Source organism: Salmo salar, chromosome 13, assembly GCF_965601325.2.
Source record: "Salmo salar chromosome 13, fSalSal1, whole genome shotgun sequence".
Lineage (NCBI taxonomy): Eukaryota > Metazoa > Chordata > Actinopteri > Salmoniformes > Salmonidae > Salmo > Salmo salar.
In genome coordinates, this window is record NC_138303.1 from 30,649,113 (window position 1) to 30,661,407 (window position 12,295).

General features: G+C 39.7%; 1 protein-coding gene across 1 annotated transcript in view; it reads right to left on the bottom strand.

The window, feature by feature from the left end:
* LOC106566817 (ephrin type-B receptor 2) overlaps nt 1–12,295 on the bottom strand; it is a 58,358-nt gene that overhangs the window by 13,041 nt on the left and 33,022 nt on the right. The gene's annotated exons all lie outside the window — the stretch shown is intronic.

Sequence of the window (12,295 nt, forward strand, 5' to 3'; positions counted from 1 at the left end):
GTAGCAAATCTTATTGGGATCGTTAGAAAAATATTACCACCACAGGAGGCTACTACTCTCCATCATACATTCTCCTCCATGATTTCCTACAATGTCTCACTGTACACTTGTAGTTTGTGTAGAACCCTCTGTTCCAAACAGCACATACTGCTAATCAATATCCTACAAAAACCATGGAGTGTGTCATCTGAAGCAGGGGTAAGTGATGTGAAATACCATCTTTTATTTTTTTATTTTATTTAACCTTTAATTAACTAGGCAAGTCAGTTGGCCATCCCCAGCTTCCAATTGGCTCAATCATCCCCCCTCCTCTGTAACTATTACCCAGATTGTTGCTGTAAATCAGAATGTGTTCTCAGTCTACTTACCTGGTAAAATAAGGGTAAAATAAATGTGTAAAGGTTACTGCAGCCTCCAGCTTTGCAAGCTAATCCAATCAAGATGGTGTGAAAGTAATTAGATGCCTGGCTGGCACGTCCTCAACTTTCTGGATTTGTCACAAATGGCACCTTATTCCCTATATAGTACACTACTTTTGACCAGGGCCCATAGGGATCTAGTCAAAAGTAGTGCACTACAAAAGAATAGGGTGCCACTTGGGACACATACTCTGACTGTCTGACACTGGCAGAGACGTGGTAGTCTATCCCAGACCTCTCTGGGGTGCATTTATCCAGTCTGTGTCATGCCAGTGGGAACAAATATATACAGTAGTATATTTATTATACCCACTATCACCACATTATTCTCTTGTATTGAAAGAGTGTTTGCCTCTTTTAAAACATGTTTCATCTTGTTGAATTCATTTAGGTTTTGTTTTATTTCCCAAGAGGTCCAAACACTCCCTAACAAACCCACTGGGCACAGACGTTCAATTTACATTTGGTTGAGTTCTCAACTAACGTTAATTCAATATGAAATCAACAACAAAAAATCACCCTGTCATTGAATTTAGGTTTAAAATTCCTTAAGTTGATGACTTTTTCCAATCAGTTTTCCAAGTTGATTCAATGTCCTCACATTGAATTTTGTTGTTGAAATTACATGGAAACATCGTTGATTCAACCAGTTTCTGCCCAGTGGGAGGTATCTCACGTCACCCCTCTTTGAATAACTGTCCTGTCTTCCACTTCCACAATGAGAAGCTCTAGGAATCCTAGGCGGTCAAAGGACAGCCAGTGTGACGAGACAAAAGGAAGAGTCTATTGGCAGAGGGACCCAGGGAACCCCCATGGCTAGACCCAGATAGAGAGGAGGACTGAAGGGGGAGAAAAAGGAGAGGGGATTGACAGTTCTATGACAGAGAGTCATTCAATAAAGAAATAAAGTTGCACACTCAAATATAGTATGGACCAATGTCATCCCAGCCCCTGGATCTTGGATCCTGGATCCTACCACCATAGAAATATAATTACTAGAATGGGTTTCCCCTTTGAAGTCACTGAGGATGCATTCAAATTACAGTGGTCTCAGGTGCTTTTCCCATTCTAGTCATTCTATTTCTCCCACAACACCGCCCTCCAGAGACAAATGTGTTATGAATCGTACAGTACAGTAATGAATAGCAAACTAAAGGCTCAATAACAGCCATCATTAAATCTTGTGGAGAGCTATTGACACATCTGAATGGGTCATCTGAGACTTGTGGTGGAACATTGATTTTGCCTGTTAGAAATGGATGAGCATACCGTATCACCAAGCATTCACAGCTCTCTATCAAATTCATTTCAGATACTGTAAAATATGGATAGAAGTGGAGGGGGCTCAACCAACAACTCTGAGGTGCAACCAAATTTTGTATCATACTTGTTTCATTCACTTCTCATATCCCTCCCTGCTGCTCCCCCTATGGACATTCCCTCTGGGACATTCTAAGAATTTCACTGTACCCTGCAATTACAAATACCCTGTGCATGTGACTAATAAACAAATAAACTCATCTAATATAATAAAATACAAATAAAAGAAAAGGTGCAATGCTTGCTCACCATTAAAAACATATAATGTTATTTAAATCTGTAATCCTTAATGGTGAAACAGCCACGCCCGTTTGCGATATTGCAAAGACAAAGAAGTTAGTGCAAACACCAAACAGTTTTTCCCCTTCTGACATTATCGCATGCGCAATCGTACTGCATTTTTCTTTTACCATGCTGCGAGACGCTCCTCAACAAAAACAATAACAACGGTGGTGGGGCGGCCACTTCAGGCCATCATCAGGCAGAAATGTCAAGCTATTAATAGTTGCTTAAATAAAATCATGTGTTTTTAATGGTGAAGTACTATGAAATACAATGGTATTGTACAATAATATTTAAATAATGTGTCTGAATGGCTCGATCAGAACTAGGGCTGTGGAGGTCATGACATTTTGTCAGCCAATGATTGTCAAGCAAATAACTGCCGGTCTCACTATAATTGACCGTTAATTAAAATAAAAACATTTAGCATCTCCTGGCTTCCACGCAGAACCTACAAGCCACCGATGCAGACCTTTGGAACATTTACATTTTAAAAGTCTAATAAATCCATGTAATATAGCCTACACCATCACAATAAATCCATCATTTATTTTAGACAGGTCTAAAGAAACATGATATGAAGAAAATGTCTATTTCAGAAGAACAGAATAGCATACTCTGAGTTGTCCTTATGTTAAGCCCTGATCTGGCTATGCCAAATGGCTGTGGGCTACACTAGTTCATTTAGCAGTTCTATGGCATTATATTATATTATTTTATCCAATTCTGAGGTGCATATTGAAGATATTGGAAGAACTATCCACATTTACTTTTCGTCAGCCAACAAGATGAGTAGGCCTAACGAACAGCAAAAGCACTAGCCTATGTCAATCTACTATACCCAATTATTCTGGGAGAGAAATACATATTCCACCGTCCATAGTCAGATGCAATAGATCCCAAATGAATACAACCACTAGCATCAAAAAACATGTTTTAAACAATGTGCCTGGTGCAACAGATGAGAACGTTTAGCTTAAAATGTTGATCAACTATTAGGCTACTTCTTCACATTATAAGTGCAGCAATGCACACATGGCAGTATGCGCGTATGTTCCAGTAGCAGGAAAACACCATTGTCAAAAGTGACCACAAATGCAATTATGCATGTAATGTTTTTATTAGAAAGGTGCATTTTTATGGTGAAATGATCGTCCCCAAACTTGAAACTCCCGCTCTGTGTATGTATGCCAGTTAGGCTCTACAGCCGTTGTAAAGCAGATTAATGTGCTTCATTTTAAGAAGTTACTTGGCCACTTTAATTAACATATTTTATCTAAATATTTTGGCAGCAGCATACCACTCTGCATCCCACTGCTGGCTTGCTTCTGAAGCTAAGAAGGGTTGGTCCCTGGATGGGAGACCAGATGATGCTGGAAGTGGTGTTGGAGGGCCAGTAGGAGGCACTCTTTCCTCTGGTCTAAAAGCAATATCCCAATTCCACAGGGCAGTGATTGGGGACATTGCCCTGTGTAGGGTGCTGTCTTTTGGATGGGACGTTAAACAGGTGTCCTGACTCTCTGTGGTCACTAAAGATCCCATGGCACATATTGTAAGAGTAGGGGTGTTAACCCTGGTGTCCTGGATAAATTCCCAAGCTGTCCCTCATACCATCCTGGTTACCTAATCATCCCCAGCTTACAATTGGCTCATTCATCCCCCTTCCTCTCCCCTGTAACTATTCCCCAGGTCATTGCTGTAAATGAGAATGTTCTCAGTCAATTTGCCTGGTAAAATAAGGGATACATTTTAGTATTTAAAAAAAAAGGCTACATGAGGTGTGTGACTATGATTTGCAAATAAAAAAGAAACGTGCTGATTTCCATTAAGCTGGGCATCATTCACAAGTAATAGGCTAATATTGTCACACTATTCTTCATTTAATCTTGTCTTTACATATACTAAATAATATAGGTGTGAAATTTGTTTTGATATATAATGGACCATTATCATGCACCTGCCTCGAAACAGGGGCAGCGTAAAAAAGGACATGTCTATGCACTTAAATAGCGAATGGATGATGCTTTTCCTCCAGGTAGGATTTACTCCTGTTGTAAAGAGAAGCAATGTGCTTAATATTAGGAAAGTTGAGAAATAAATATAGTAGGCCTAGCCTATAGAAAGCTGATGGGATCCTCCTCTTTTTAATAAAGGCCATCACTCGGTATTCTCACACAATTGCATCGCCTATAGAAATGTTGAGCAATGGGCTATCAAGTGTTTGATTAGATTTTAGATTACAGGGACAATAGCGTGCGGGGTACCAGGGAAGCAAGTAAGTTTGGTAGGCTACTAATGACCATCAGCAGCATCAGAGCTTGGAGAAGCCTAGTTACCGTGACTAAACGGTCACGTGGAATTTGACTGCAGTCATGACACGTGACCGCCGGTGGGGCGGTAATACGGCCACCTAATCAGAACCTTCCTGCTTATGGGCGCACACACACAAAACACAGTTTCATATACGGTTGTGAATAGAGCAGTCTTTAACATCAAGCTGATTGTACTTTTATGGCTCAGCAGTTTCATGCCCTGAGTAAAGAAATAAGTAGTGTTATCTGTCCATTCAGGGAACACCTCCTCCATTTTTCATATATCTATTCATCGGTGTTTGCCTTTAATATTTCACTATTCTCCGGCGCCTGAGATACCGGTCTCAAGAGGTCATTTTCCTGCTTCCTTTGTCACCTGTAAAAAGAACCCATTTCTTTTTGTTCTTTTTGCTGTTATTGTAAAAAAATACTTGTGATTTTTAGATCTCTTGGTCTTACTAGTGTACTGTCTGTCTGTGTCTGTCTGTGTCTGTCTGTCTGTGTACAGTGTGTGTGAGTACAGGTGTGTACACTAACGGGTGAGTGATCCGTAAATGTGTGACCACGAGAACAGTGTCAAATCATATTATACGTAGAAACAGAGGCTTTGGCATTCCCACTGAAGTAAGGTGTGGCGAGTAGGTGTTAAAACATGGTACCCTTCAAAACATGAGAAAATAGAGTATCAATTCGGAGTATTGAAAGCTATTTACACGGCTAAATAGTCAAACAGACAAATCATATACACTACAATCCATACAGTAAACCAACATATGTATTATACTGTATGGTGTGAATAAAATATGACATGATCATTATGGAGGAAATACACCATCCATCCATAAAGAACCAGAGGAAGGTTCAATGAGTATGTTAGTGACTGACTCACAGTGGTGGAAAAAGTACTCAATTGTCATACTTGAGTAAAAGTAAAGACACCTTAATAAAAAATGACTCAAGTAAAAGTCACCCAGTAAAATACTACTTGAGTAAAAGTCTAAAAGTATTTGGTTTTAAATATACTTAATATACTCAAAAGTAAATGGAATTGCTCAAATTATTATTATTCATTTATTGTTATTGATGGATAGCCACCATGGGCACACTCAGACATAATTTACAAACAAATAATTTGTGTTTAGTGAGTCTGCCAGATCAGAGGCAGTAGGGATGACCAGGGATGTTCTCTTGATCAGTGTGTGAATTGGACCATTTTACTGTCAAAATGAAACAAATATTTTGGGTGTCAGGGAAAATGTATGGAGTAAAAAGTACATTATTTTCTTTGGGAATGTAGTTAAGTAAAAGTAAAAGTTGGCAAAAATATAAATAGTAAAGTAAAGTACAGATACCTCAAAAAACGACTTAAGTAGTACTTTAAAGTATTTTTACTTAACACCACTCACTGCTGACTCATTGGAGTCCACAGCTGCCACAAAAACACTGGTTACTGTGGTGAAACCTACAAAATACTGTCACTCTCTTTACTGGGAAACTATGCAAAATCTGTTTCTATTTGCGAGTCCCTTTGAAAGCTTTTTCATTTGATTTTATCTAACTTAATGTATTGTGATCAACCCTCCCATGCAACTATCAATATTCTGTTAAGTTTGAGCATCATTTATGATAATCACTCTATAAGTATTATCAATATTATGATTATGTTTTTGATGTTGTTACGACTGTCATTATCACTTCAATGGCTTTATGTGCTGTGGGTGTGTGCCCCTCTGCTCCCATCAATGTGGTTTTGGCAGCACCTATCTGAGCAGGTGTGAGTTGATGTGCGAGAGCAGTGAGTACACTGTCATTTACTGACACTGTTACACAAGGACATCCCACTCCTCTGTGTGGCTATTCCCAGCCACGCTACATTAATTAGCCTATATGGTCAACGACGTCCATAAACTTTTGACTTTTGTGAGGGTGTGTAATTATCGGGTGTACATCACTTCATAATGAATAGGTCAACCGCAAATAATGAATGCTTTACAAATATTGAGTCCAGGGCATGTTACAGGGCGGATAAGAGAGGAAAATAATGTTTTTTCTCTCTCTCTCCTTTGTCTCGTTCTGGTGCCCAACTTCTCTCATCGTGGCCCGGCAGAGAGAAAGGAGAGCCGGGAGGAAGTGAGATCGCCACTGACAGGAAGTGTCTGTTCGAGGCAGATCCTTGGATAGGCAGCTGGAGCCGGAGGGACGACAGCTCCGCTCCTCGAGAAACCTTTGATCAATGAGTCTGTCGGCGATGACAACGGCACACCTGCACTCCATCAAAAGGGGTTTCCCCCAGTAACAACTGTGTGGACAGACACCAATCAGCAGAGATTAGGTCTGGCTCTCTGTCCTATCAGGCTGTTCAGGAAATGTAGACACTGACAGGATATCTAGGCTGGAGATTCTACTGTATGTGAACTGGAAGTTAGAAAGATGAAATCGAACTAGGTTTTGAAATAGAATCGATATGGAGATATACGTGCATGTAACCTACAAATACTCTATGCGATTTTAAGTGCTTAATTAGGTATATGCCATATGGGAATAGACATGTCACTTTACAAAATATCTATAGATTGAAAACATTTTTTAAAAGTGTTGGCTTACATTATGTGATGCTACAGTAAAAACTGAAACTGAAAACACCTAAATAATCATGTTCTTTTAGACACTTTCTCTTTACAAAATGAAATAATGAATGAGTCAACCTGATGTGGCATACTATTCTGTAGCAGTCAACAATTTACTTTGCCCTTATCAAGAGTTTAACAAAACAGGACATGTAGCAAAGGTCAATTTCTAAACAGTGCCTGACTTTGGTCCAGTAGCAGGTAGAGAAAAGCCAGTGCCATGCAATGCCGCTAACATTCTGAGGGGACATTCTCGTAATAGGGTGAGAAGCTGTTTGTGTTTCCTGACCATATAGGCTATAAATAGGCCCACTTGCATGCACACACAACACACAGTCTGCACTAATAGGCTCTGTCAGAGACGAAGAAGAGGCACTTGTATCAGAGAAGCTGATTTCAGGAGTGGCAAGGGTACTGAAAGCAATATCCTGATAGGCCACCTCCACCATTATCACTCTGTCTCCTCTACATAGCCAGGCCTGTGAATCTTTGAACACTGTGGGTAAGTCAAAACATACAGATGCAGTCAAATATATTGGCAACCAAGACATGTACAATGCAGTGCAATGGAGCAGAATGTTCTGATTTGTCTTTTCAAAAACTAGTTGAATGGCTAGTTTAACCCAGTAGACACCTGCAACTTACCACAGATAAATTACCAGTAAACGAGAATCCCTTGCCTCCAACAACATTCATTTGAAGTTTGAATAATTTAGTCCAGGCCATTTTGGTGAATTAAAAATCTAAAGTTCAGTTAAGATTTTCTTGTTGCTGTATATTTGAAAATACGCATGAGCACCAAAAAAGAAATAGAAAAATTGTGAAGAAATAGTGAATTTTGAAGAAATAGTGAATTGTGCAAGGGTGCCAATATATTAGTCGCATCTGTATCAACTGTGTGTGTGAGAGAGGGGGAGGACAGAAAGAGAGAGAGAGAGAGAGAGCAAAAGAGAAAAAGAGGGATCTCCTGACCCGTTAGTAAACGCTTGGGCTTGGGAGTCTGCCCTAACATAGTCCGACATTTTATTCTCAGAAACACTTCCTTTGCAATGGCTTGCCTCAAATTACTATTTTACACCCAATAATCTGAGTGTGGCAGAGCATTCCATAGCACCATCTGTCTGTTGGGTGGAGAAAGAGAGGGGTAAACACTACAGGGTGGTGCTATGTTGCATGTACAGAAGCAGTCATGCACATCTCTCACATAAAGCATAGTGTACTCTTTGCAAATCACTCTACAAATGTGTACAGAATTTTTATTGTAATTTACAATGTAAGAATTTACAATGTAATGAGAGGAACCTAATTGAGCATTTGATTTACTCTCTCTCTATCGTTATGTTCAATGACCATTGAATTCTCAGTAGAAGCCAAAACTCACAGGACAAGATCCACTGTTGCAGGAGATAACCCTGGTTTCCCCACAGGACAGTGTAAATGCCTACGGTGTATGTAGGGCTGGGCGATATGGCCAAAATGTCATATCACAGACTGTATTTTACAGTATTTGCTGTGCTATTGCCTTCAGGATGTAGGACTGAGGAGCTGTGGTAATACAATCTCTATTCATGTCTTTCCTCCAAACATATGGCATTTCTGGTCCTAACATAGCTTACGTAAACCTGGAAGTATCCAGTGATCTCCAAAAGTATTGGGATATTTACCATTTGTTGTTGTTTTGGCTCTGTATTCCAGCACTTTGGATGAAATTATACAATTACTGAGTTTAAAGTGCAGACTAGCAGCTTTAATTTGACTGTATTTTCATCCATATCGGGTGAATCGTTTAGAAATTACAGCACTTTTGTACACTGTCCCCCAATTTTAGAGGACCAAACATATTGGGACAAATGCACTTATATGTGTATTAAAATAGTCAAAAGTTTAGTATTTGTTCCTATATCCTAGCATGCAATGATTAGACGCAAATGCATTTTGGATGCATTTGCTGTTTGTTTTGGTTGTGTTTCAGATTATTTTGTGCCCAATAGAAATGAATGAAAATCACCCTCAAATTAAAGATGACAGTCTGCACTTTAACCTCATAGTCATTGTATCATATCAAATCCAAAGTGCTGGCATACAGAGCCAAAACAAAAACTAAATGTTTCACTGTCCCAATACTTTTGGAGCTCACCGTAGGTTATTAATATATGAGTCGGCTATGGACTATATATAAAAGCTAAGTATGAGGTATAAAAGTAAGTATGATGGTGAAATGAAGTCTCTGTCTTCCTTCAATTGTCATACGAGGCCTGCCATGTCAAATTACAATCACAAATGGACTCTGGAATAATGACTTCCTGAAGGACTAAACAAAATGTCACTGGGTATCACTGGGTGTAACAATATGACTAAAGTGCAGTGATATCATTGGCTACCCCTGGCTATTTAAATGCTCCTCCCCCCAAAGATACAAACCATCACACCGTGAAACATAGCAGAATGGGTCGTTGAGGGCTTCATTAGCAGAGCTTGATATTTCTAATTAAATGACCAGGGACACATGAAAATGAGCCCTCCCATGCTCACAATTAGTAAATTATGGCCGCCATTAAAGCAAGGAATTATAGGGGATTATTGTGGGGGGAAATGAGTGAGACATACTGCTGCCGCACGGCAGCTGAGGATGTTAGCCATCTCCATCCATCAGCTCCCCCCATTTAGATTCTGTCAATGGCAGCAGGGAGGGCGCTGCCAAAAGTCTCTCTTCATTCTTACTCCCCACTCGTTCAGTGGAATCATATCCGCCGGTACAGAGGAAAAAAAATTGTCTGTTGTCTAGATGTGTCTAACGGGGTGTGTGTGTGTGTGTGTGTGTGTGTGTGTGTGTGTGGTGTGTGTGTGACAGTGGTGCAGTGGAGAATAAACACAAAGACCGGTTACGCACCTTTTTATTTTGCCTGAGTGTTAACCCACTTTTATTGAAAGTATAGGGAGTGTTACTTTACTCACCATGAACGGCGATCAGCGTTTACACACCTATTTTTTTTAACACTACATCACTGGTGTGTGTGTGTGTGTGTGTGTGTGTGTGTGTGTGAGAGAGTAAGACTGACATTTTCCTTGTCTCTCCCTACACCAGGGGTAAGGGAAGAGACAGGGTAGTGCTTTCTTGGCAAACAGTGAGATCTTTCTGAAAGTAAGGATGCAACCTGGACTCAGGTGTAGACGTAACATAGTAAATGTAAATCTGAGACGCTCCAATAATAATAATAATAATAATGTCGTAATTTGCCGACTCATCCACCCTGACCAACCACTCGACTTTCATTTTTTGCTTTAAGTAACCTTATGTAACCAATCATATTATACTGAACAAAAATATAAACACAACACGTAAAGTGTTGGTCACATGATTCATGAGCTGAACTGAAAGATCCTATACATTTTTCATACGCACAAAAAGCAGATTTCTCTCCAATTTTTGTGCACAAATTTGTTTACATTCCTGTTAGTGAGCATTTCTTCTTTGCCAAGATAATCCATCCACCTGACATGTGTGGCATATGAAGAAGCTTATTAACCTGTTGGGTCTAGGGGGCAGCATTTGCACGTCTGGATAAAAAAAATGTACCCGATTTAATCTGGTTACTAATCCTACCCAGTAACTAGAATATGCATATACTTATTATATATGGATAGAAAACACTCTAAAGTTTCTAAAACTGTTTGAATGGTGTCTGTGAGTATAACAGAACTCATTTGGCAGGCAAAACCCTGAGACATTTTCTGACAGGAAGTGGATACCTGATGTGTTGTATTGACTTTAAACCTATCCCATTGAAAAACACAGGGGCTTAGGAATATTTTGGCACTTCCTATTGCTTCCACTAGATGTCACCAGCCTTTACAAAGTGTTTTGAGTCTTCTGGAGGGAGATCTGACCGAACAAGAGCCATGGAACGATGATGTCCCATTAGACACCTGGCGCGCGAGTTCATGTTGGGTACCCTCGTTCCAATACGTTATAAAAGAGTATGCATTCGTCCACCTTGAATATTATTCATGTTCTGGTTAAAAAAGGCCCTAATGATTTATGCTATACAACGTTTGACATGTTTGAACGAACGGAAATATATTTTTTCCCCTCGTTCATGACGAGAAGTCCGGCTGGCTTACATCATGTGCTAACGAGACGGAGATTTTTGGACATAAATGATGAGCTTTTTTGAACAAAACTACATTCGTTATGGACCTGTGATACCTGGAAGTGACATCTGATGAAGAGAATCAAAGGTAATGGATTATTTACATAGTATTTTCGATTTTAGATCTCCCCAACATGACGTCTAGTCTGTATCGCAACGCGTATTTTTCTGGGCGCAGTGCTCAGATTATTGCAAAGTGTGATTTCCCAGTAAGGTTATTTTTAAATCTGGCAAGTTGATTGCGTTCAAGAGATGTAAATCTATAATTCTTTAAATGACAATATAATATTTTACCAATGTTTTCTAATTTTAATTATTTAATTTGTGATGCTGACTTGACTGCCGGTTATTGGAGGGAAACGATTTCCTCAACATCAATGCCATAGTAAAACGCTGTTTTTGGATATAAATATGAACTTGATAGAACTAAAAATGCATGCATTGTCTAACATAATGTCCTAGGAGTGTCATCTGATGGAGATTGTAAAAGGTTAGTGCATCATTTTAGCTGGTTTTATGGTTTTGGTGACCCTGTCTTTGACTTGACAAAACATTACACACAACTCTTGTAAATGTACTGTCCTAACATACTCTAAATTTATGCTTTCGCCGTAAAACCTTTTTGAAATCGTAAAACGTGGTTAGATTAAGGAGATGTTTATCTTTCAAATGGTGTAAAATAGTTGTATTTTTGAAAAATTTGAATTTTGACATTTATTTGGATTCAAATTTGCCGCTCTTGAAATGCACCTGCTGTTGATGGAGTGCACCACGGGTGGCACGCTAGCGTCCCACCTAGCCCCAAGAGGTTACAGCATGATCATTCCACAGGTGCACCTTGTGCTGGGGGCAATAAAAGGCCACTCTAAAATGTGTAGTTGTGTCACACAACACAATGCCACAGATGTCTCAAATGTTGGGGGAACGTGCAATTGGCATGCTGACTGCAGGAATGTTCACCAGAGCTTTTGCCAGAGAATTGAATGTTCATTTTCTACCATAAGCTACCTCCAACATCGTTTTAGAGAATTTGGCAGTACGTCCAACCGGTCTCACAACCTCAGACCAAATATAACCACTCCAGCCCTCCACATCCGGCTTCTTCACCTGCGGCATCGTCTGAGACCTTCCACCCAGACAGCTGATGAAAATGAGTAGTATTTCTGTCTGTAATAAAGCCCTGG